Source organism: Tursiops truncatus, chromosome 12 (assembly GCF_011762595.2).
Source record: "Tursiops truncatus isolate mTurTru1 chromosome 12, mTurTru1.mat.Y, whole genome shotgun sequence".
Classification (NCBI taxonomy): domain Eukaryota; kingdom Metazoa; phylum Chordata; class Mammalia; order Artiodactyla; family Delphinidae; genus Tursiops; species Tursiops truncatus.
The window spans coordinates 60,955,750-60,981,835 of record NC_047045.1 but is presented as its reverse complement, the minus strand read 5'-3'; the positions used below and the strand labels follow the sequence as shown (position 1 = coordinate 60,981,835).

The 26,086-nt window shown below is 38.3% G+C and overlaps 1 long non-coding RNA gene across 1 annotated transcript; it reads left to right on the top strand.

The window, feature by feature from the left end:
* Window positions 1-24,906, top strand: LOC117314499 (uncharacterized). The gene is made up of 5 exons (XR_004529257.2): window positions 1-1,736; window positions 3,019-4,246; window positions 7,212-7,305; window positions 14,106-14,146; window positions 22,411-24,906. It is a non-coding gene; the product is annotated as an uncharacterized lncRNA (long non-coding RNA).
* Window positions 24,907-26,086: the final 1,180 nt, after the last annotated feature.

Sequence of the window (26,086 nt, the reverse complement as noted above, 5' to 3'; positions counted from 1 at the left end):
TCCAAAATTTAGGAAAGAAAGAAGTGAGAATTGCCTCTTCACTATTATTAATACCTGATAATTTCTCACATTGATGGTGCTTTTTAAACACAAATTAACAGTCAACAAAACAACTCGGGAAGAAGAATGAGATGGTCATTTTAGTGCTCTATTTTTCTGGTTTTCTTTGTTAAGTGAAGTGATGGCAGGTGATGGGGGTGATTAAGTACAGACTAGAAATGAGCTACATTTAGACACTGTCTACAATGGTTTTTCCTAGGATGAAGCCCTTATTTAACTTTAAATCCATGGTTCTATAGACTTGTGTTCTCTGAATGCAGCTGTGTAATTAGTAATCATCATTAATCATTTCTACTTCTGTACTTCTATCACCAACAAAATTATAGCAACCTATATTTTTAGTAAACTCTAACTGCAAGTTTAATTTGTTATTTATTTATTACTTTAAGAAGCAGTTTGCTGAACCGATTACACAAATCTAAAATAATGTAGCTGAAGATAGAAATAAAACTTCCCATCAGGAATAAATAGGATTTTCAAAAGAAGAGTATCTGCCTCTCGGCAAAAGGAAAAAAGAAAAACAAAAACAGAAAATTAGGCTTCCAGACTTTTTCTACCTTTAATGTGAAAATGAATATTCACGTGGGATGGCTTTAGACTATTAGAAAATGCATATCAGGTAACAGATGTATAATTTATGGACCTGATTGCTTTAAGCAGAGAAGCTTAAAAATGAGTTTTGCAACTCAGGTTGTTCTCATGAGGCAAACATATGCTAATTATTCAGAATTGAAACCTGACTGTGAAACATAAAACCAAAAGGAAAAGAAACTTAAAGAAACGTTTGAGAAGTAAACTGTCCCACCACTCAGAAAGATTTTCTTGTCTCTTTCTATGGGAAGAAATTAGGTGGTTTATATATATATATATATATATATATATATATTTTTTTTTTTTGTGGTACACGGGCCTCTCACTGTTGTGGTCTCTCTCGTTGCAGATCACAGGCTCCGGACGCGCAGGCTCAGCGGCCATGGCCCATGGGCCCAGCCGCTCCACGGCATATGCGATCTTCCCGGACCGGGGCACGAACCCGTGTCCCCTGCACCGGCAGGCGGACTCTCAACCACTGGGCCACCAGGGAAGCCCGGTTGTTTATATTCTTGAAAACTCCATTAGATAGTGAGAACTGAGCAGCTGAGATTCTCTTATGGGACTGTATGTAGACATTCCCCGGATTCCGATTCAGGATTTCCAAGCTTTCTGGGGTGGATGGGTAAATAGATGTATCAGCTGGAGCTGAAAAGCATTCTCTGAGCCAGCCTCAAGATGTGAAGGAGACAGGGCTTATTTCATTTATGAAATTGAATCATTCGTAGACTCAAGGACAAAAGTCTAACAATGAAGATGACTAACATAAAATTATCACTGTCAGACTTACATTATATCTGGAAGAACTGGATTATAAAAGCCAAGTCACGTGTTGTCAAGGGTCTGAGGTTTGCAAGGAAATTCTCTCAAAAAGGCCCATGCAAAAAATGTCCTGAAGTAGAATCTGAGACCTGGTAGCACAAAAGTGCCTTGAATGTCCTTAACTGGCAGGGTGAAGACCAGGGGACAGGGGCAGTTTTAAAGTAGCCACAGCCCTTCAATCACATTCAGGAACTGGTGCTTCGAAAAAACAAACCACCAAAAAGAGTACAGATAAATGTCACAGCAAATCAAGTTAAAACATGGTAAGCCAAACTTTATACTCCTGTAAGACCAAGGAGTCCCAAGGAGAGATACACTGGACTTTTCAAATGTTCTACAAACAAAGAGCAATGCATCCTTCACTAGCATCTTATTTCCTGATTTTTGTTTTATTTTGTTCTGTTTTGTTAGTATTCATTTTAATGTCTTCTTTGGAAGAGATAGATTTTTCTCCAATTTAAAAAGAAACAGGAATGACCATCTAGGGTAGAATGGATAACATACAGTAGAATCTTGCATGAATCTTAAAAATTTAATATTAAGAAAAACAAGTCACAGAAGAATATGTTTAATATGATTCCATCTGTACAAAGGTCAAAAATAGGTAAAATTAAATAATTTATTTATAGAGATCCATAGGTAAGTGGTAAAACTATAAAGAATAGCAAGGAACAACTAATATAAAATGCAGAATTATTGTTTCTTGGAAGGGGGCAATAGAGAGAGGGAGATGTGATCAAGGAGGCATGGGGGGGGTAAGGGGGGGTGTCCCAAATATGGACAATATTCTGTTATTACTTATGTTGATGGTGCATGCCTGAGTGTTAATTTTATTATTATTCTTTAAACTGACCATAAATGTTATCATATACTCTTATAAATGTATAACTTACAAATTTGACTTTTTTTAAAAGAGATGGGTCAATTTTTATCATTTCATTTTGTTTCTTGAAATCCCAGCACTCCTATCTTCTGAAGGTAGCCTTCACCTGGAGAAATCTGTGAAGAAACTCAAGATGCAGCGTTTCCAGACTCGTAGACAATGCAGCCATAGAGCAAAAATAAACAAATAAATTTAAAATCAGGAAAAAAAAATCACTGGTTGGATGATTTTTAAAAGTCGGCCTCCATATATACTGCCTGCCATGGCCTGACACTCAAGGCCTTTCGCCAGTAGAACCCAGTCTTTCTAAAGAGTATTTCCTAGAACTTCCCTGTGAAGCTTCTTTCCTTGTGAAATATGAGTCCCTGTGCAAGCCTTACATGTTCCACCCTTGTGCTTTGATGATCTCTTTCCAGTTACCTATATTTCCCACCCTCTTGATGATTGGCCATCACAGTTTGACCTCTTCTGGGAAACCACCATGATAACCTCATAACCTCAGTCTGAAGTGCTCTAGCCTTTTCCTGAACTCTTCAACAACTGCCTATTTAATTTTTCAAGCAGTTAATCTTGTGTGCCTTGTAACACTGGCATTTTCACCAACCAGATTTATTTTCCTCCTTGGCAAGGAGCTGGACTATATTTCCTGTCCTCCTTTGCAGGTAGCTGTAGCCACGTGATTGAGTTCTGCCCAAAGGATTGCAGATACCAGGTGCGTAGTTCTTCTCCAGGCCCTGTTCTAACACCTCCCACAAAATCCTCCACACCCTCTTTCTTCTCATCAGTGGTTACTTACAGGAACCCGAAGAAGCACTTAAAGCTCTAGGGAATTGTAGGCTCACATCAGGGGTCATTAAACTTTTTCTGTAAAGGGTCAGATAATAAATATTTTAGGGCTTTGAGGATATATAAGGTTCCTGTTGCTGCTGCTACTGCTTCTACAACCCTTTAAAAATGTAAAAGCTCTTCTTAGCTTCTAGAATTGGGCTGGGTTTGACTTGGGGGCTGTAGTTTGTCAGCCCCTTCACAGATGAAAAGGTCTTAGATTTCAGAATGCCTATGTAAAGCACAGCCCTCTGCCCCCTACTCCCCCTGCCTCCTGTGTCTGCAACTGACTCAGTTGGATTATGATGGGAATGATAACTTTTACTGTGTTTCGCTTTCTCTGAACTATAGCTATGAGACTTTCTATCTCAAATGCAATAAAGAGATAACTATTTGGGGAACTTGAACAAAGTGGAGCTCCAATTTCAAGAAGTCGAGGTCCATTCACCCCCAAATAGTCTTCTCTACTAAAAATGTTGCTTATTCTAGAAGTATCTTGTTTGCTACGCTGCTTTGTCTAGTCCTTGTCTAGGGAACCATCGTGATCAAACAAATCTGCCTAGGCCAGAGCAGACTGCTTTAAAATCACAGCTTTAGAATCCAGCAGAAGAAGTTTCCAAGTTGGAGGAGGATCAAGAGGAGAATCTGGAAGAGTAAACAAAGAAAGAAGATGTGCGCTTCACCACATAAATGGAATCTGCAAAGCATATGGAAACCTCAGGTGTATCTGACTCATAATATTAATATTTTCTCTAAGATCTACAGTCTTCCTCCTTCTCTTCTCCACTTTTCTGAAATAACCCACATCTGTGAAGTTTCTTCTTTTTTTATATTTCTCAGTCCCTACTGATGCACAGAACTCACTAGTATCGACAAGCCCAGGCAACCTTTGGTAGCAAGTCAGGGTGGCGTAATGAAATGTTTGGGGAAAAAACTCCCCACCGCAGTCTGGTTCACTCAAACAGCTTGCCAAGATGATGCGGTTCTCATGCAAAGAAAAAGTGCTCCTTCACCTGTACCAGCAAGTTGCTCCCCCAAGACAGACTGCATTTGTTTTGACACTGAGTGAGTCGCTCTTTTCTTTCATAGGCTGACACTTGTTCTGTCCCTTGAAGCTGCAAACTACCTCAAGGGCAAGTTTTTCTTTCTACACGTACTGTCTTCACTTACTTACTGATAGGCAAAACTTGAGAGGCACAAAAGGAACAGGAATACCAAGCAAAAAGCCAACAGACTCTGGTACCTGTTCTTGTAATGCACTTCCATTACCAAAGGAAGACGGTCTCTTTTCGATTGTGATGTGAAAAGTAGACAAGTGATAGCTTCCTACATCTGGCTTAGTCAAAGGAAGTTCAAAGCCTTCTCTATATTCTGGATTCCCACCTTCCTATCTCTGAAATTATATTTATAGAGACTATAGAGTAGATCTTAATTCTCAGCAACTACAAACAATGGACTCTGAACAGTTATTTATATGTGAGCTTTGAATCTACCAGCCTCCGTTCATTATTTGATGAGCTAGTATTAATAAAATATTCATAGCTCATGTGTTAACTCTTCCAGGGAACCAGCATTTCACTCAGACCTCTGAAAATCATCATTGTGTGCTTTAAGAAGCAACAGAAAACCCAACTGAATAAGAACTGACCTCCTTTCTGGCTGCCCTGGTAGATCACGCTTAGTAGCTGCAGTCCTCATGGTGCCTGTCCCCTGGGCCAGGACACCAGATGCCCCATGACTAAGTCTAACGCATCTAGGAACATAGATGGAGGTGGGGCAGGATGGGGAGAGAGATGACTGACTTTTGCATCCCATCAACGAATGAATGCTGGTCTACTTTGTTTAGACTAATCTAGAAGAACCCAAAGGGATAGAGCAGAATTAACCTTGTGTTGAATCTCCTGATGTCTTTCTTCTAATGCAATTATTTAAAATATAACTCAATAGAAAAGAGCAGCTCTCCTATAAATTTCTTGAAATGTTTATTCATAGGAAGGGTGTTGCTAATTTGATTAATTTTTAAGGATTTGTTAGATACTTTTCCCCCCCGAAATGGATGAAAAGATGAGCAGTTTTAAATTTTGAGTATCTTAAGAGCAACATTGGCCCTAGTGAAATTTTGTTTGAGAAAATTCATAGGAAGTTACTGTGAAGCAACCATATTCTTAGAAAGCTTGTATCCAAGACTCAGTTGGGTCAGTTCTGAGGTTATTCTGGGAGTTGGATACATTTGTTCTCTCTCCGAATCACAGTTTCTGATGTGTTATTTTACAAGTTCTTGGTCTTTTTCTAAAAACTGACAGGCTTTTGGAAAAGTTAATAATTCAGTGAGTAAAATATGCTTATGTCTGCAAACAACAGAGATGAAACAATGTGCCCCACTTTTACTGTGAATCTTCCTAACGGTATTAAAAATGCAAACCCAAATCTGAAATAGAAAATGTGCAAAAGACTTTAGCCTTTAAATCTTCTCTGCAGGTTTTCCTTATCATACAATGTTTTCAATTTTCCTTGAGGTGAAACAATTTAGAGCCCAGCTTTAGACCACTCTATCCTATACTACAGAATTTAAAAAGGTTCTTAGAAAAATGTGGCTTCTATGAAAAATAGCTGTATTATACCAAAATGACTATTTCTACATTTTTTCAAACTAATGGAAAGATAAATTTGAGGATGATTCTATTATAAGTGATACTAATGTCTTTTATGAATGCATCAGTGCAAATCAGATTTGACATCTTGTAAGGAGATATGAGTAGGACTTATCAGGTTTTGCAATGATATTTCAGTTATATCTGGGATGTAGCTGTCAAACAATAAGAATAGCCTCCTAGTCCATAAAACAATATGCCATCTTCAGACTAAAGATGAATACTGTATTTTAGAACACAAAAAGTTCCGTTTCTTGGGTTGCTATTCCACCTGTCCATAACTTCACAGAAAATTACCTATTAGAAGCTCAAACTCAAGTAAATAATTTGTGAAGTAATACATAAATTCATGGAAAGAAAGGAAATCCTATCTGCTGGCAGACTTTGCTGTGAGCAGTGCAAGAAGGACTAGCTCTTCTCCCCTGGAACCCTTGGTTTCCTTTGCCTGGAACCCTCTTTCTCCATCTTTGCATGGCTACCTCTGTCTTGCCTTGGGATCTCAGCTTAAAGGTCACCCTACAACGATCTTTCTGATCACCCAGTCTAAGTAGGTGCCCTATTATATAATTGTCCATGTAGCCCTTATAACTAACTGATATTCTTGGGTTTTGTTTAATGTCAATTTCCTTGCACTTGGAGAGCATGAACTTTGTGATATTCATGCTGTAATCCTAGCACCTAGAACACCTGCGAAGGCAAGTGTTATGGGTTGTACTGTACCCCCAGGGCCCCCAAAATATGTGTTGACATCCTAAACCCCAACACCTCAGAATGACCTTATCTGGAATACAGTTGTTGCAGATGTAATTAGTTAAGATGAGGTCATGTGAAGTAGGGTGGGCACTTAGTCCAAAAAGACTCTCTTCTAAGAAAAGGGAAAGACATACAGACAGAGAACACTACGTGAAGACACAGAAACATGGAGAAGATGGTGATGTAAAGACAGAGGCAGAGATTGGAGTTATACTGCTACAAGCCAAGGGACACCTGGGGCTACTAAAAGCTGGAAGAGGCAAGGAAAGGTCCTTCTTTAAAGCCTTCGGAAAGAGCATGGCCCTTCCAACACCTCAGTTCTCTTTTCAAATGCTGACGGCTCTCATTCCACCCCCTCACACGATGGCCAGATACATGCCTTAAAAATGATACTAAAGAAAAATGGGATTTTAGCAGTAAAGACTTGTTGTATAGCAAATGGGCTGAAACATATTCTATTGCAGTTTTCTGGTTCAGCTTGAAATAATATTGCTATAATTTCATCAGAAGTACTTATAGGAGGAAAGATTTTTACCATAACTTTGTACTAATGTTACTGTAAATTTGCATGTTTCAGCTAGCATTATTTAATAATTTTAAAATGCATTATATTTTCTTTTTTGCAGCAATAAGAGCATGCCTTTGGGACAATGGATGTAATCAGAGTTGAACTGAAGCCAACTCCAGTTTTTTAAGGAAAAATTTTCATGACACTTCCAGGTGGGCAGATTCAAAGACAGCATGAATCAGTGTCAAAATGATAAAGGAAATATTCTGGGTTATTAATTCCCAAAGTCTGCATGACCAAAATAGTAATAGCTCAGAAACACAAATTCAACATGTACTCATTGTTAAAACTGATGTTTAGTGAGTCCTTTTTTAAAAATCTGAAATCACTTGAAAACGAATCATACATGTGCGTGTGTGTATATATATATAGAGAGAGAGAGATAGATATAGATAGATAGATAGATACACACACACACACACGTGTGTGTGTGTGTTTGAAATCACTAGCATTTGGGAACTGAAAAAGTTTATGATGAAATCCTTAGAAAGGCTACTATAGCCAGTGACTCCATTTATATCAAGTATATCTTCCTAAATCACTGGGAAGTGTGTTCACTTATTCCTCAGTGCCATAAGAGCAATTTCTTTAGCAGGCATATTATCCTATAATTGCAGTTTTCTCTCTGTCTCATCTGGACACAATACATAGAATTAAGTAAAAAGAAGCAAAGGGATGTACTGAAAACAAAGATCAGACTTTGTTGGGGGTCATGTGCAGGGTCTCAGAGCATTTCCTGTCTCATAGGAAGCGTTCACATCATGACTTGTCATCTATACTGTCTAGCCCACTGTCTCCAAATTTCCTGGAATAAAACCAAACTAAGCAAAACAATAAAAATGACAATTTTTCTATGTTTTGGAATTCCAAACTCTTATTACTGGAATGCTAAATCTTTCAACCCTAGTGGCTATTGTGCCGTCCAAAATTAACAGTGGTTTTTAATGGTTTGTTTTTTAAAATGTTATGCTTCTATGTATATCCCATAAATTATAACAACTTATTTTAAATACTACTCTAAAATTCTGCAAAATGTTGGTTTAGTACTCAAATCAACCTTTGTTTTTACTTCCGCAAATGGTTTGAACAAAACTCATTCTCCCTTAAATATTAATTGGGTTTTAGATGTAGGCAAATGACCGGAAAGTGAGTAATAGGAAAACAATCCTTAGTTTCGTCTGTGAATTTGCCATTCTTCCCCTCTACATGTTCTTGCTGGTCTAATGGTTTCCAAATCTGGTCCATATTTTATCTTTTTCTTATAAAAGAAACCATCCCATATGGAAACAGGGTTATATTTTATCAGTACCATCACCACCAACTACATCACCATCACCACTTTTCAATTTGCAGAAAATTCAGCGTTATCTGCCAAGTTGGCAAGATGTCAAAAGTGCATAGATTGTTTTAATGAGAATAATTTCTTCCATTGTAGATGAATTTTAGGGACCCGTGTGAGGTGTGGGAGAGCTTCTGTGTCATAAGCTTTCACATCGCACAAATTAGTAGGATGGTCCAGGTACAGAGGCTTGAAGAAATCAACAAAAAACTCTGCTTTTCAAACCAAGTTGAGAGTTAATTTTAGGATACCCTTGGGAATGTGCAACCATGAGTGAGGTGTCCCTGGAGTAAAGGGTCAAACAGGAACTGCAGGATGGGTTGAGGTGAGTGTGGGTCAGTACGTGTGTGGTAGAGGTTTGGCTAGTACACAATTTAATATCTATTTTTAAAAGAAACTCAGATTATGGAGGCAAACGCAAAATTTTCATAAAATTTTAGGACAAAAATGTTCTGTCCTATTTTCTGTTTGGAGCAAACATTCGTAGAGAGTACAAATTCATTTAGCTTAAGGAGAAGCATTTCAGGTTTATCCAATCCAGTGTTGTTATTATATTGGTAAGGAAATAAAAGTGACTTACCAAGCCACTAGAAGCTAGATTTTCTGACTGTTAAGCCTCAGCTCTGATTCATAGCTCTCTGAGGAAAAAGGAAATGCAGAATTAACATCTATTGAATATCATACATGGGCCGGACACAGTGAAAGCTGCCAGGCACTGTCTTCTTCCCAAGCAGAGGTTAAGGGCTAGGCTCCCAGTTAGATTTCTTCAGCAGGAAATTGGTTCCATCTCTTACTATCTGTGTGACCTTAGACAGGTCACTTAAGTTCTCTGATTCCTAGTTTCTTCATGTATAAAATGTGGTTCATGAATGAACCTTCCTTACTGACAAGGATTAAGTGAGATAATCCTTAAGCCTTCATAGTGTTTGACACGTAAATGTTGGCTCAATGAATATTGAATACAAAAAGAGGAAAAGAAACTTGGCAGGTCATAGGGGTGTGGGGGATGAAGTAAGTGGGAGGAGATTTTATGCCTATTTTTACAAATGAGAAAAATTAGAGTTGGGTAAAATTCAGTAATTTGCCAACAAATTGCAAAACCAGAATGTGAAGTTTTGTCTGTTTCAACCCAAACTTCAGGTTGTGTCCGCTATACCACAATGCCTTATAGAAAGGTTAAGAGGCTCAGGGAACTAGAAAGAATGCTGGGATCATCCGCTTGGAGAGCCGGCTACTGCACTCATGCTGAGCTCTGAAAGCCTCCTGGCAGCTTCCCAGTAACTCTAGAAATCTACGAAGCTCTGAACTGGGTGCTGCCCAAGTGGCAGAAGCCAATGAGAATATTCAGGTGATAGTGCACATATGACTCTAGGTTAAAGTCTGGAATGTAAAGTTGGCTTCCTTTAGCTAATTACCAGTCCATTCTCAAGGGCAGGTGCTGTGTGTGCTCTCTTTCTGCACAGCTGACTTACTCCACGCCCAGAACTCTAAGAACTTGCTCTGTAAGACCTTGCTCTGTAAGAAATTGCTCTGTGTCAGCTCTGCCAATACTGTGACCTTGGGGAGGTCACTTAAGTCTTCAAGGCTGGTTTAGGACAAACGCTCAGGCCACACCTCCAACCAACTAATGCAGATTCTTACAGAATGAGACCCTGAAATATGTAATTTTTATGTAAACTTTTCACTGAAGTCAAGCTTACATCAGAAAAAAGAAAAAAAGTACAAAGCCTGTAAGTGTACAGTTCCACTAATTTTCACAAAGTGAATACAGTCTCAAATCAAGTAATAGATCAAACCAGACCAGAAGACACCCTTCTAGGCCCCCTATTAGTCACTCTTTCCCAAGATACACACTATATATTCTTACTTCTAACATCATAGCTTACTTTTGCCTTTTTTTTTTTTTTTTTTTGTGGTACGCGGGCCTCTCACTGTTGCGGCCTCTCCCGTTGCGGAGCACAGGCTCCGGACGCGCAGGCTCAGCGGCCGTGGCTCACAGGCCCAGCCACTCCTCGGCATGTGGGATCTTCCCAGACCGGGGCACGAACCCGTGTCTCCTGCATCGGCAGGCGGACTCTCAACCACTGTGCCACCAGGGAAGCCCCACTTTTGCCTATTTTTGATATTTATATAAATGGAGCCACACAGTGTATGTTCTTTTGTATCTGGCTTCTGTTACTCAACAGAATGTTTGTGAAATTCATCCATGTTATTGCATGTAGTTACAGTTTGTTTGTTCTTATTGCTATATAGCAGGGGGTCAACCTCCTGTTTTGTGAATAAAGTTTTATTGAAGCACTGCCAGGCTAATTATTTGTTTTCCCTCCCCCTCCCCCTCCCCCTCCTCTCCTCCTTCTTCCTCTTCTTCTTCTGATGGCTTAGCAGTGGTGAAGTTTTATTATGATTTTTTGAGCAAATGTCAAGAGGAGAATGTAACAGAATTTTATAAAGGAATATTCTCAATTGAATCACATTCTATCAGGGTTTGGCAATACCTATCTGTGTGAAGATGAGATATATAAAATCTCAGTACAGATCAGCATTAGATGAACATTTGCTATTGATTTTGATCATACTTTGAACTTCAGCGAAGCAAAATGTATACTCCCCAAAAGAATTTCCTTCTTCATATTAATAGACCTATATTATCAGAAACTGTATTCAATTATTATTTTGTTTTGAATGGTATCAATTTTAAAATTGTGAAAACTGTTTCTCTGTTGTGATATAAGTACCTGTATCCTACATAATAGCCTCAGTTTTGATTTTTCTGGCCCACAAAGCCTAAGTATCTACTGCATGTTCCTTTACAGAAAAAGTTTGCTTATCTCTGCTCTAGACAGTGCCCAGTACTAAAACTAAGTGTACACGCAGTAATTTCTTTTGCTTGTTTCTGAGTCTTGGATAATTTTTTCCAACAGAGAGAAGCACACAACTTTTCTCTTATGAAGGTTATGTTCTATACAGGGAAACCAGGCAATAAATAAAAATGGATAATAGATAAGGGAGTGCTATGATGAAAATAAGGTGATGTGATAAAGATGATGGGATAGAGTGATGGGGATGCAATTAGATTGGGTGGCCAGTGAAGGCATTACTGCGGAGGTACCTGAGAGTTAGGAATCATAAAAAGGGACCAGATGGGCAAAGAGTTTGGGGCAGTCCGTAGAAGCATTGGGAATAATAAGTGCAGAAATCTTAAGGCAGGAATGAATTTGGTGCTTTTGAGGGAAATAAAGAAGGCCAGTGTGGCTACGCCAAGATTAGAAGTGAGCTATAGTGAGAGGGCTGGCAGCGCCCAGGGCAGGTCTCCTGTCTGCCTCCTGCATGGATCATGAAGCCTTCAGGCTAATTTGTTTCTGTATTGTCTACAGCTGCTTTCACACAACAATGCCAGAGTTTAGTTGCCACAGAGACTGTTTGGCTGCCAAAGCTGAAAATATTTATTATCTGGCACTTGACAGAAAAAAGTTTGCTGACCCCTGCTCTATAGTATCCAATCGCGAGTATACCAGCATTTCTTCATCCATTTTACTTTCGATGGGCATTTGGATTGTTTCTAGTTTTGAGTTAATACAAATAGTGCTGCTGTGAACATTCTTGTACATGTTTTTGGTAGCATGTGTACATATTTCTATTGGATGTATGGCATGTGTATTTTTTGAAACCTCTGATCGATTCTAGTGTACAGACAGGTTTGGGCACTTCTACTTCAGAGATGTTTAGAGAGTTGAAATACAAAGTGTTTAAACTGTCGTGCCCAAGGTTACACAGAAAAAAACTGGCAGAGCTGAGACTGGCAACCAAACCCCTGTTTCATGGAACAGTGCTGTTTTTCCACTGTAGTTCCTATAGCCGTTATCTTTAGAACATTAACTTAGAAGGGTCTTTACTTATCCAAGGTCCTTCACAAATACGACTCTTTTCTACCATTTGCGTTGTACCTTTTAAAGAACAGGAATGGATTATATAAATCACTTAATCCAACCCCTTCATCTTATAAATAAGTAAACTGAGGCATAAGGATATTAATAATTCGCCCAAAATAGGCATTTGAATCATGACTTTTATCATGTACTACAAAATGATTTTTAACTTGCTGTTGCATCTGCACTTGTCTTTACATTTAATACTATTCCAGTCAATTAACTGACACAAGGAATGCCTATTTGCTTCAACTATTTAAATTTGCAGAAATCTCTAAATTAAAACTCATAATTTCTCCCCCCCTTCCAGCTCTATGGCCTCTCCCCTGCTTCTAGGTGATCCATTTTAACAATTTGTATTTTCATCATCTACATATAAATATATTAAGATGCCTGTAACTGGTATGAGTCCACAACTTTGATGAGGAAGAAATATAACTTAAATTTTCTTTAACTTAAATTAATTTCTGGCTTGAGGTTCCATCCCAGCAGTTAGGTGGCCACTCAGTCTCAGTTAATTTGGAATAACCTCCTTTTTTCCTATAACTGGGCCTGTATTTCAGGGAGGGGGTTATGTAGGACCAAGAAATTGAGTGGGAGGGAGAACATGAACAGCATCTGATTCTTGGTAATCATAGTGATATTGATACTTCCTTCATCTGGGCCTTGGCCACTGGTTCCCACAAATGCATTGGCCCCTGTTGTCAGACCCTGTCAGGTGCAGTGGTTTCTGTGCTATGTCTGAGCCACAGCACTCTGTGCCAGGCTGTCTGAGGCCTTACCTGCCTGGCTCCCTACAGCCATTTTCTCTGCAGGCTCTTCCAGCCTCCCTGGCCTCCACCTGGAAATTGAGTGCAGTTTCCTCTGGTCTTAGATCCCGCCAGCCTAGCTGTAGTTTTCCAGTTGCTCAGGCTCCATCTGAGGCTTTTGGCATTGGGCCCCCTTCTTCCAGGCTCACCTCCACACTCACTGCTTTCCTTCCAATACACTCTCATCTCCCCCCAAGCTGGGAGTATCTCCTCTCCAACCTTTAATAAGCATCCTTGTACACGTGTTTTGTACACTTGTATTTTCATGTCTATCATATACCTTTTTCCAGTCAGGCAGTGGCGAGACCCCTCTCTTCTCCAACCCTCAAATATTTGCAAGTTTGACTTTTCGGAAACCAGTTGCTAGGACGATTCTTTTGTCTGTTCATACCGCATTGGGAACAACACGCCTGGAGCAGTCTAGGGGCCTGAATGGGAGTAATGGTAGAAGGGGGTAAAATGTGAACTAGTGGAAGAAAAAAAAAACAAACATGGTTAATATCACAATCTTATCCTACTACAAAAGTAGGCACATCTGTAAAAGAATTATTTAGTTTTGCTTTTATTCTAAAATTGGCATTATACAGTATATCAAACTGTAGCTTGTACTTTTTCACTGAATGTATCTTGGACAAATACATGCATACAGATATGACTCATTATTTTTAATGGCTTCATAGTACAGTTTGTTCAATTATTCTCCTTGCTGATGGATATCCAGGTTGTTTTTGTTATTACAAACAATGATAGTATTAACTAATATTTATTTGGTATTAAAATATAGTAGACAATGTTTTAAGCACTTAACATGCATTCTACCGTTTAATCTCTATAAAAATTTCATGAGATATATCATACTTTGCCTTCTTTTTTTGCAGATAAGAAAATTGAGGCACAAAAGGATTGGATAACTTACAAGGTAAGTTATGGATTTGAATTTCACCGAGTGTAACTCTAGTGGCCGTGCTCTTAACCAACACACGGTTCTGCGTTTTTTCTTCAATGAGCACACTTGTATACCGGTTCATATAGTTTATTTTTATTTCTGTCATATAACTACACAGAACTGAGATTGTAGGTAAGGTCTCTGTGCATTTTTATATTTTGACAAATGCTGGCAAATTACTTTTGGGTTGAAGCAATTTACAGAACCATCCCAAGTGTTCAAGAGTAAGGAGTACCCCCAAGACTTACCAACAGTGGGTGTCAGGCCTTGTCTGAACTTATTTCATGCTGGTAGGAACACTCTCCCTCCATCTCAAATGATGATCAGGTGTTTCAGTTTTCACTTCCGTGATTATTAACGTGGATGTCAAACATCTTTTCTTAGGTTTATTGGTCCTTCGTATTTCCTCTGCTGCAAATTGCCTGTTCACATCTGTCATTTTCTAATTAATTTGCAAGAGCTCTTTGTGTATTAGAGGTATTAAGCCACTGTCTTATATGTACTGTAAATATTTTCTCTTACAAGATCATTTGTTTTCTTCTTTATACCACACAGTAGTTATACATGTTAATTTAATCTACTCTTTGCATTTTTTCCTTCATAAACTAGTTACATAGTACTCTATAGTATGAATAGTTTTTTAAAAATGTAATATTATTTATCCTGTTTCCTATCTTGCTAAAGAAAGCTTTTCTCATTCCATAGCTATACAGATGTTTTCCTGATGTTTCTTCTAATATCTTTATAGTTTTTCATGTTTTATATCTGGTTCCTTAATACAGCTGGAATTTACTTTTGAATATTATAAGATAGGAGCTGATGTTACTTTCTTGCTAATAGATAGCCAATTATCCCAGTTTTGTTTATCATATGTACTTTGAGTTGTATGTATAATGAATATTATACTTCCTCCCCCAATGACTTTCACTCCCAGATACACTTGGATCTATATCTGGGCCCTATTCTTTTCTATTGACTTATCATTTTTAATACCAGTATCATTCCACTTTGATTCCAGTAACTTTAAAGTAAAGTTAGATATCTGTTAAATGAAGAACTCTCCCCCATTTCTGAAACAGACCTATAAAGTTCATTAGATACTTTTCTTCTCCAGATATTTAATAATATCTCAGTAGACCAGGATGCTACCTTCTTATAAACTGGTTTTCTCATGAATGAAGAAATGCAACTTTATTAGGAAAATGAAGCTCCTTATGTCTGAAAATTTACACGATCTGACATTTTTCAAATTCTGTTATATAATATTATCAATGAATTGACCTTGAATTTGGATTAGAATTAGAATGGTCTCTCAGCTTTAGATGTTATCTAAAGTTCAGACAATTGAGAAATAAGCCAATAAGGGGAAAAAGTTAGCAAATTTATGACTGATAAAAATCATTATTTTGTTTGAATAGAAACAATTGAATTTAGCAATAACTTAACTGAAAAGTTAAATACTTATTACTCTTGTAATTCAATGTTTTTTTTTGGTGTCCCTTCCCCTGTCCCCAATCTTTATCACTAATTTGCACCCAGCTTTAATTTTAGAAGCTTTTTATTCCAAGCTTCATTATGGATGTGAGAGAGCTAAAGTTTATGGGTTTTTTAATGCCAAGATCTTAACTAATTTTCCATCAATGTCCATGGGTGTGTTGGTTCTTGTGACTTTTGCCTAGGCTATTCCTGTTTGTAAATGCACCTCCACAGGCATATTTCTCTAGCTCTAGCTATGTTCAAGCAATCCAAATAGAACCGCCCTGTATGTAGTATATTACTAATTTATAACTGAAACTGGCACAACAATGATTCACGTGCTGTATGTAATATCTATTACTGCTTCCTACGAACTCTGAAAACATTTTTATTTTGGGAAGAATTCTGTCTGAATACCCACCACAGTGGATTTTTGCCCTCATTTCCGTAGTATTTATTTTCGGTGGCGTTTGTGAGACGATGAGGATCTATTTTGGTTAGGGACCCTATTCTCTTCCCAGAGGAGGAAGTGACAGCCCAGTGCTTTGTCTCCAGCTCCAAAGCTGTTAGACAGTTCAGACAGGGAGCTCTGTCAACCAGGCACCAGGAAGGCTTCTCTCTTCTGATGGAACAACTGAACAATTGTTACTATTTACAATGGGCCAAATGGAGAAGTATTCTTAGAACAATAAGAAAAGGGAAAGTTAGCCACCAGACAGGAAAGAAGGCTTTCAAGCAACATCAAACTCAGAGAATGTGAATGTCTTTAAAATGTAAACAGTTTACCCATAGCACCTCTCCAAATAACAATACCAGGGGTGCTTGCCATGTGCAAGGCACTTGACTTACACTATTATCTCTAATCCCCTAACAACCATACAAGACAAGTGTTAATCCAGTCTGACACAGAAAGAAACCAAGGCCAAAGAGCTTGTAATAACCACTCCATGGCTGGTAAATGTGGAATTCAAACCCAAATTTGGATAATACAGTTAAGATATCCCCATACTCTTACCTACCTTTTTTTTTAATTAAAAAATGCATGGAGATTTACAGTTCTTAATGGGTGAATCTATAATCTTCTTACAAAAAGCACCAGGTAGCACTGAGGGCTCCACTGATACTCTGAAATATGTTCTTTCTGCGTTTCTCTGAATACTGCAGAGGCAATGGGAATCAGAAGAAAACTTGCTAAATGCTGTGTGATATGACAGCCCCCTTTGTCACATACACAGTTATTCCCTCTCTATCACTCTCAAACTCTGCAAACGACCCGTGGGATGAACTCTTATTCTGCTTACAGTAACTTCAAACCTTGAAGACAAGCGTGTAGATTAGATATCTATATTCACAATAACCATCATACTAATTTTTAACAGACCAATTGGGTTATCTATGGCACAAGCATGATATATGCATCTGAAAAATAATCATCTGTTTTAAAAGAGTTGGCCTTCTTTCCATTAGAGTTTTAGCATTTCCCTGAAAATTTCTATTAAATGCTAGATCAATGAAGCAAATCTTACCTTATTTGTAGATAATTTACAGTAGGTGAGAGGAGAAAATAATGGATCTAAAAGTGAGATGCTGACTGGGTTGTTTTGCATATGTAGTAATATATGAGAAAAAATAAATAATTGATCTAAGAGCTAAAATGGACCATGAAAAGTTGCTAGTTTTCTAGTTGCTTCAGATATAATGACACAAATAATTTTAGAGTTTTTTGCTAACTTTTTCTTTTGTTCCACTGGGCCCAATCTGGGCCTACTCTACATTTAGGTGGACAAAGGGGATGTTTGTGTGGTATTATTTAAAGCTCCCCTTCTCACTGACTAGTACCACGCTTTCATTCAAGATTTCCTTGTCCTCAGCTCCTGCAACGGCCTGCCACCATTTTTAGAAATATCCACTATGTAGAGGGGAAGGGAACTTCATGCTCCCACTAGCTCTTGTTGATAACATTTTCACGGATAGGTTAGTCATACATTAGTTACCATCACAGAAAGCAGGATTCTGGGCAAATAAATCAGACAAAGCAGCAGTGCACAAGACAGGTATGCGAAGTTAGGATGGTGAGAATAAGATGACTGGCATCTGGAACTCTGTCGAGGACACTGGACACTAAGAGGAGGATGGGGTGGAATGGATAAAGAATGATAAGAAAGAAAGCATTAAAAGAAAAATAATTCCCTCAAAGAGGTAGAAGACTTCCTCATCCTTTTGCCTAAGGTTCCCTGAAGTCTATGTTTGTTAAAATGATCAATCTATAGGACACACCAGACCTTAGCATGGCTGCCATTCCTACAGTCCTCCTCAGAGGGAAACTGCTGTAGCCACAGCACCTGCTGAGGAAGTTACTCTAGGAAGTTCCTCAGGCATAAGTGTCCACATTTGCTCCACATCAGCCTGCTTCCCACAGACGGTTGGAGCAGCGCGCACGCCTAACCCAAAGGCAGTAAACAGCCTCCAAGGTGGTCTGACCTCTATGAATAATGGTGATTGCTTGCACAACCTACTTATTTTTACTTGAAAGAGCAATTGACAGACCAACTGTGGTTCTTCAGACTTCGGTATCTGGCAGACATTTTCTTGAAAATGAACAAAGTGTGTCTGTCATTTCAAAAAAGGACCTGGCAGTATGTGTTGCGAATGATAAAATTTAAAATTTGAAATGAAAAATAAAGTTTTGGGAAACGTGTAGCTGCCATGTGGAGCTTGACAGCTTTCCAAAACTTAAACACTGTTTTTTAAATGCTGGTGAGATAGGTGATATTAACAAATGTGATTTCTTGGATACCGTGTAATGATGCGTCAACATTTACAAGATCTGCATATCTCATTGAACTAAATTTTCCAGATGACCAATACTTAATATTACAAAAGCCACAAGTGAAATATTCATTTAAAGTGCAAGGTAGATACATGAATTTTTTTTTTTAGAATAGTGAATTTTAATGTAACCGAGTAAGCAAATTTCATTGATATGATTTCAAACTTCATGTTGCACCTAATCTTTAAGAAACCACCACTTGCTGAGTTTTGGTATTCTATCAAAGAAGAATATCCATAATCATCTGGAAAGGCTATTAAAATACTCCTTCTTCTTCCAAATACACATCTGTGTGAGGCCAGATATTCTTCACATATTTTAACCAAAACGGCATAATGCAACATATTGAATGCAGAAGCAGATATGAGAATCCAGCATTTTCTTTTAAGCCAGACGCTAAAGAGATCTACAAAAATGTACAATAAATGTATGCTTCTCCCTAATTATTTCCATTTCTGAATATACAATTATTTTTCAGAACATGTTATTTATGTTAACAGGTAATGAGTTGATTATTATTATTTTAAATGCATTAAAATATTTTTAAAACTTCTCAATGTTAATTTCTGATATGGTAAATAACGATTGATATAATCCACATAAACAAAACCTCTTCGGGTTCCTCACCAGTTTTTAGAAGGAAGCTTAAGACCAAAAAGTAGAAGCTACTGCTTTTATTCCCATTCCTTCTAGAAAAAGGTAGGTAACGCTAAAGAGGAACTACATTTACGGTTTCATTGCAAAAGAAAAAAAATCAGATACAAAAAATTCAGAAATGTCCAAAGGGAATTTCTGTTTTTGAGACCAAAGTCCCAAGTTAAATATATGAAAAGTAAAATAGACAAAGACCCACACAACCAAAATACATTCTTGGCATACTGATAGCTCGTTAGCTAGGAATCCAGCATAGCGTATGAACGCAAAGTCAGCTACTAGGTTACATTTAAACTAAGACAATAATTGCACAAACAGGTTTAATCACTGACAGTGCAAAAAAAGTCATCTATTTTGAATCAAGTGAGAGACTTTCATAGTTTGAAAATATATGTATTCTTTAATGCCACCAGATTTAGTCATTAAAAACTGGGTATTAAACAAAGATCTTATTTGCATTGCCTTATTCATATACAATATTCAGGTAACAAAAACAAAGCTAAAACTTTTAAAGTCATGCACAAGCAACTGCTCACCATTTCTTCAGAGGCTTTATTAGTACAAGAAAGACTATATTTTGGTGACGGTGGTAGTTTAAGTTTCAGTCAAATTCTGTCAATTACAACAAATGTCAACAATGACAGTCTCAATTGTTGAGCTTCCAGAATGTGTTTTGTCAAATATTAGCTTAAATAGGTTATTACCTCTGACTTAAAATACCTTCGTTATTAAGATTTTTGTATACATACTCATTATAATAAGTATCTGATCTGTAGCTTTTTTGAGTTTTGGTGCAATATTGATTAATGTTTTTCACTAAGTAAGAAATAGGTGTATTTTAAAGAATACAGATACAGAGCTGAGGTGCTGTCTTGCTGTTTTTATTATTGTAGTTATACTTCTTATACAAGTGAAAAACTGAAAAAAATTTACAAAGTAGCTACATTAACCAAATTCAATAAAATCTAAGTTAACTATGATAGTTGAATCAATGATGTGGCTTTCCAGAAGTTAAACCACTGCTGGCAGCAAGCCCTTGACACTACTCTAGCAGAATTATTTTGGTTTGACATGAAGATACTACAGTGTTATTAAATGGTAAGATGGCTGTATTCACTCACAGCTCTTTGTTTTAACCAAACTGCAGCAAAACCTTCCTAGGTACAGGATGCTATGATTTCATTGTTCTTCACTCGTATTCCTATTAGCCAGAGCTCTTGAATTCATCGGGCACTGAATTCCCCTAATGGTACCAATTTTGACAGTGATCACCCAGATGATCCCGCATTTGATCACATCAATTATTTTATTACCTTTAGAAATGAAAATGCAAACCTTAAAAATTCTGCAGAGAACTTGAGTGACCTCAACTGTGTGACCTCAGAGTCCAGTTGAAGAAACCATGCTTCAGAGTAGAAAGCCTTGGCTGGAGCTGCAGGAAATAGCCTGCCTGCAGAGGAGATAGTCAGGGATGATTTTATTCCTGAAATTGGAAATATACAAGCTTGTCAAAGCTTTCAGAGCTATCCTAATTGAAGGGCCGCAAGTTAGAGAAGCTACTCCTCAAGAGAAGAGCCTTTCTTTTTCTCGGGAAAGCTAAAATTTCCACATTGATTTCCACTTACCATTAAAAATAGGAAGTTTCCATGTCAAGAACACTTTTACTTGCAAATTTTATATAAAATTACTAGTGAGCATTTTGGGGCAACATTTGCCCCATTCTAAAATCTAAAGCAGAAGTCAGCAAACTGTACCAACTGCGAGTATAATTAAGCTCACTGTCTGTTTTTGTACAAGTGTGAGCTAAGAATGTTTTAAACATTTTAAGAGTATTGTCTTAAAAAACATAAAATAAAAAGGAAAAAATAAGCCAAATAATAAACAGAGAAGGTATGTGGTCTGCAAAATACAAAAGAGTTACTCTCTGACCCTTTACAGGAAAAGTTTTCTGTAAACCCCTACTCTAAAGAACTGCCTATTTTTTTTAAAGTAATATCAGTCTTGTCTTGGGGGAGGGGTTGATAGTATTCATATTCTGTCCTCTTTCTTCTTGATCCTCTTTCATCCTTTATCTTTGCCTCTCCTGTTATTAAATGAAAGGCTTTTAATATATTGCTATATATATTTGTTAAATAAATACTATCATTCAGTCCTTTATTTTAAAAACAGGTGAGAAGGCAATTTATATTAATCCTACTATTTTAAAAAAAAACACTAAAATGAAATAGTCTGCTTAAAATTTTTTTTTCCTGTGGGACAGTAATCTTGAGAAAAAGAAAATGTGGGGCTTCCCTGGTGGCGCAGTGGTTGAGAGTCCGCCTGCTGATGCAGGGGACACGGGTTCGTGCCCCGGTCCAGGAAGATCCCACATGCCGCAGAGCGGCTGGGCCCGTGAGCCACGGCCGCTGGGCCTGCGCTTCCGGAGCTTGTGCTCCGCAGCAGGAGAGTACGCCTCTGCCCGCGTACCGCAAAAAAATTAAAAAAAAAGAAAAAAAAAAAGAAAATGTGACCTATTTACCTTAAATGCAGTATTAAAGCAAAACTATTCCTTACAGTCTTCAATTTGTCCTCTCATTCTTTTTTTTAGTAATAAAAAAGTAGGTCACTAACGTTCCCTAAGTTTGGGAGTAACTTGAAAAATGTTTAACCCGAGCTCAGGGCTTCCCACGCAGAATAAGTAATTACTAGACCCGGTAAAGGACAACAGAACATGAACTTCGCTTTCTAAAGCTCTTTTCCCAGGAATTAAAGCATGAATAATATTTGTTTAGTAAAAATCTAAATGGATTAATACTCTCTAAGCCTGCAGAGAAATTCACTTTCAGAGCTGCAAAAAGGTTTATAAGCTTCATTAATAATCCATTTTAAGTATGATTAAGTGCTTAGAATATGTTTAAATTCCCAAGAATTAGTTGTTTGATTAACTATTATGTTCTCCTTTACCTAACTCAGAGAACACATTTAAATAGCTGAACAAATGTCATAATTACTCACTAAGGAAATAAAATGTGGTGGGTAAGTGTCTGGGTTCTATGTCATCTTCAATGGATTATTTAGGAAAGAACATTTGAAACTAAGTCCACAAGAATATGCACTGGGACACAGACTGTTGATGAGAGCATTTGGTCCTCAATTCCGAACTCGAAAGACTAAAGAGAATAATGTTTTCTTCCTTGAAGGCAGATAGATGGGTACTTGCTAAGAGCTTCCTTAAGCAGGAAAGTTAGGATTCCTGCCGCATTCTCCAGCCCCTCAGTCTCGGTTTCCTTCATTTCAGGAGTTATCCACAGGAAGCGAGAAAGAGACACCAGAAGAGAGAGGCTGTGGCGCCCCCTTGGTTGTCTGAGGACTTGATCTACATTAATCTGTGTGCTGCCCGTGGGTCTAGATGGTGAGCCCACCATAACCGGAGACATCTCACCTGTTAAGAAATGCTGATCCAGAGCTTAACTCAGGCAGCCTTGGGGTCGCTAGGGCTGCACCCAGCATGCCCCTGGCACATCACGCACACACCTCTTTGGACACTAACTGTTGCCAGCAAACAGCTCTGTAAGGACTTCGGAGGAGATCGTACCCTCCAGGTCTCTGGAAAAACTGGTAAAGGTCTCTGAGGACACAGAGGGCACTGCCTTCCCAGCACCAGGAGAATCCTGCCCTACACCCTACAGTCCTTATCTGCAAACTCAAAGCATGGTGTTCAGACCCCAGTGGTTGTGGGCAGCAGCCTTCCCAGAGTCGGGACTGCTGCAGCTGCTCTCCTGGGTGTCTCACTGCTGCTCCTGCACTTCCACTCGAAGCTCCACTCTTTCCCTGACCCCTCAGGCCAGCTTGGACCCAAGTCCTGACATGTCCACGTTCTCAGACTTTATCCCTCCAAGTATGCATGAGTCAGGGCAGCTGGGATCTCTGGATCTTAAAGCACCTCCTCCTGCACCACTCCCACCCCTACCGCCTGACCACACCTCCACCTTTGCCCCTGCTGGATCTTGACCTCTGGCGCTCTCAGAGCAGCCAGCCAGCTTGAAGTCTGAGCTTTGGCCTGCGCCCTGTAATTCAACCTTGTCTCCTCCTCAGGCTTAATGTTCCTACACTTGTTTTATGAACTTACCCTCCAGCTCTGAGCTCTAGCTCTGCCTTGGCTGGCCTGTTACCTGAGCCACAGAGCCAGGCTGGCAGAGTCCCTAAAGTCCCTTCATGCCTATTCCCCAGGTTTGCTGAAGCTATTTCTGTGCTTCCAGATTCCAAGGAATCTCCAAATATAGGACAAAAGTGGAAACTAAGGGAAAGAGAGTTAATAGGGAACACATTGTCCCAGTAAATTTCCGCTGTGAATGCTGGATGAGGAATTACAGAAAGGCAGTTTTTACATCACCATTGACAAGTATTCTTAAGGGAAGGTGAGGCTTGGGTGATAGAATGAGATAGATATTCACTGGAAGTAGAACAAGCCTGAATCGAAAGCTCATCTCTTTTACTTGGCTCCTTTCATAGATAAGAAAATGGAGGACCAAAAATATAAAATGACTTGACCAATATCACTCTAGTTAAAATAGAGCAAAGTTGGAACGAGAGTCTTGCTTCCTGGTTGGGTACGGTATTCTCCACCTTCGTTCTTTTAACAAGCATCCATTAAGTATCTACTCAAGGCCATGTTATTAGAATTTACCAATTCTTGGGTATATAATAGGTGTTAGAAAGATTCAAAATAAATATAACAAAAAGAGCCATTTTAAGGGACATTGATCTGGTAAAAAAAAAATGTAAATATATATTAAGGATTTAAAAGTAATCCAAGGTTATTTATGCTTGTGTGGTAATAGAAGTATACATAATAAATAAATAGAAGTTTTCATGGGAATTCAGAACCATCAAATTGGGCTGTGAGTCTCAAGGAAGACATGTTGGATGCTACAGAAATTAAACTGGGAGACAAAAGTTAGGATTTAGAACCTTTGAAAGGAGTGAGAAGGATTTTTAAGTAGGAGAAACTGAAGATTTTTGTTGGGATTTAGAAGAAAAGGTTGTATTGTTTGTGTGGGGACAGATTATAGAAAACCTTGGGAAAAACCCATCAAAAGCGTTCAGGGGCTTCCCTGGTGGCGCAGTGGTTGAGAGTTCACCTGCCGATGCAAGGAACATGGGCTCGTGCCCCGGTCCGGGAAGATCCCACATGCCGTGGAGCGGCTGGGCCCGTGAGCCATGGCCGCTGAGCCTGCGCGTCCGGAGCCTGTGCTCTGCAACGGGAGAGGCCACAACAGTGAGAGGCCCACGTACCACAAAAAAATAAATTAATTAAAAAAATCAAAAATAAAATAAAATTCAAAAAAAAGCAAAAATTAATTAAAATGGTTGTTATAATTTCATCAGAGCAAATGTCCAATACCATTATATCTGCCATGAAGATCATTGTACTGCAAAAATGATTTTTTGTGATATTTATAGGAAACTAAAATCTATTTTCATTAGTTCCAGCTTTTATTCCATTAACTGATATTCCATGTGATGCTTATTCCACAAGAGCCAAAGCAAAAATGATCTGTGCAGAAGACATTGTTGTTATTGTAGTAATTGTCTCCACTAAGGATTAAAATGCTCACTATTTTATCTATAGTTTTGGGGAGAGATCAGTATTTTATACAAAAACAGTTTTGGCCACAAATTAATTTTTCTTGTGCCTTGCTTTTTTTTAACTAAATACCTTCTGACTGAAAATTGTTTCTCCATAATAATTGGTAATAATAAAATAAATGCATATTGGAAGATTTTCCACAAAGGTTGTCTCAGTATATTCTCATAAAGTCTTGTGAGGTAGCAATTACTGTTTTATTTTTTGATGGGTCAGGATATTGAAATCCAAATGAATTAAAAGTCTTTTTAATTCCTTTAACAAGTCAATGGAAAACCCATATTTTGTGTTCATGGCTGGCTTCCCAGTACATTGTTCTTTTCATCAGCCTTATATATCATGTGTTGATTGCAATGGAGCAATGATTGAAAGTCCCCACAAAGGTTACCTTAAAATTGTTTTATTGTTTCAGCCAAAGTATTTTGTCATAGTCAAATGTGGTGATCTGTACTCTTGTGCTTACTCTACACTGGTCCACCAGCGCTTTGCTTGGCACAGTTTTAAAGCTCTCACTTATAAGTGGAAACATATGCCCTCCCTCATCTCCTGTGTCCGCTCTCCCCTCATCCAGTATCCTCCCTCTCACCCGGATGCTGCCACATCTAATGAGCTTACAATTATTTTTAAACTTCTTTCCATGAGGTGGTATCTGCATACCAGCTGGGGGGAGACAATGTAATCCATCTTGCAGAAGTTAAACCATGGGTTATGTGAAGAGCAGGAGGTGGTAAGAAGGGGATATTTGATGAAACTCTCCATAGAAATGTCAAACTCCATGTCACATTTCTATCTGACTCCAGATTTCAGAGTTCAAAATGTTTGTGCTAGAACCAATCAGTGGAATCATTTCAAGTTCAGAGAAATATTTCTCCCAGATTAACAAAGAGAGATAGAGAGAGAGCGAGAGCAAGAGAGAGAGAAATGGAGGGAGAGAGAAAAAACAGAGGGATGGAGGAAGGAAAGAGAAGCAAAGAAAAATATGAAGGAAAAAAAAGGAAAGAAAAAGAAAAGAAAAAGGGGGGGCAGGGCTTTTTGTACATGCATGTTTTCCTACTCAAAAAAAAAAAAAAAAAAAAAATGGCTTAGCTAATTTGGCCAGTGAAGATGGTTTTGGTTAGACAACAATAAATTTCATCTGGCCAGTGGCCTTAATTTGCAAATTCCTATCAGAGGTTATTAATGGGTAAACAATGCTATGACCAAAGAACTAGACAAGGGTATATATATATTCCTGTTGAAGAACAACAAAATCACATGTGAAAGAACAATTTGGATAATGGTCCAGTACCATGTAGTTGTTAGGAGCTATTACCTGAGGTTTCCACTT